The sequence below is a fragment of the Schistocerca cancellata genome, chromosome 9 (assembly GCF_023864275.1).
Source record: "Schistocerca cancellata isolate TAMUIC-IGC-003103 chromosome 9, iqSchCanc2.1, whole genome shotgun sequence".
Classification (NCBI taxonomy): Eukaryota; Metazoa; Arthropoda; class Insecta; order Orthoptera; family Acrididae; genus Schistocerca; species Schistocerca cancellata.
In genome coordinates, this window is record NC_064634.1 from 331120611 (window position 1) to 331121723 (window position 1113).

Sequence of the window (1113 nt, forward strand, 5' to 3'; positions counted from 1 at the left end):
AAATTTTTTACATTCCTAACTGTATCATCATAATTATCATCAGGAGTAGCAGCAAATATCTGACATCCAAAGTTGAAAAAGTACTTCGTCTATATGTATGCAAACATTACACGGTAACTGTTTTCAACTGCGAGGTGTATTTTATTTTCTTAAAGCCGGAATATTGTAGACTTAAAAGTAGTTCCATTGGGCAGCCTAATCTTGGTAGCAGCGCTGAAAGGCTTCGAATGGTAGGGCCTTTAACATATCGCACACATTCTTTTCAAATTAGAATGATATTAATTCCGTCAGCTGCGCACGGGCGTTGATATAATTCAAAGGGGACAGGTGAAAAATGTGTGCCACGACCGGGACTCGAAGCCGGGATCTCCTGCTTACATGGCAAACGCTCTATCCATCTGAGCCGCCGAGGGCACAAATGATAGTGTGACTGCAGGGACTATCTCTCGCACGCCTCCCGCGAGACGCACATTCTCACCTTGTACGTCCACACATTACATTCGTAGTGTCCCACCTCAACGCACTCATTACTCGTGAAAGACCTTCTTCCAAGTCCCGTTAGAGTTCGAGGAATATGTGTGCATCCGCACAGAAGGAGGAGGTCATGGCCGGTATCGCCAGACTATATACCTATATGGATATGGTGTCTGTTCTTTCGGACATGTCCGAACAGGACTTGGAAGAATGTCTTCCACGAGCAGTGAGTGTGATGGGGTGGGATACTACGAATGTAGTGTGTGGACATACAAAGTGAGAATGTGCGTGTCGCTGGAGGCGTGCACGAGATAGTCCCTGCAGTCGCACTATCATCTGTGCCCTCGGTGGCTCAGATGGATAGAGCGTCTGCCATATAAGCAGGAGATCCCGGGTTCGACTCCCGGTCGGGGCACACGTTTTCGTCTGTCCCCGTTGATCTGTATCAACGCCCGTGCGCAGCTGACGGTATTAATATCATTCTAATTTCGTTCTAGACGGCTACAGGTCATCAATGGTTTCTGTTCTTTCGGAAATATCCGAAAGAACAGACACCATACCCATATAAGTATACATTCTTTTCAATGTTCTCCGAAGTCCCAAAATGACGTCCTTTTAAGAATTTTTCCATTTTTGGAA

The 1113-nt window shown here is 45.9% G+C and overlaps 1 non-coding gene across 1 annotated transcript; it reads left to right on the forward strand.

Moving 5' to 3' along the window:
• The first annotated feature begins 814 nt into the window (after positions 1–814).
• Trnai-uau (transfer RNA isoleucine (anticodon UAU)) lies at positions 815–889 on the forward strand. Its single transcript has one exon. It is a non-coding gene; the product is annotated as a tRNA-Ile (tRNA).
• Positions 890–1113: the final 224 nt, after the last annotated feature.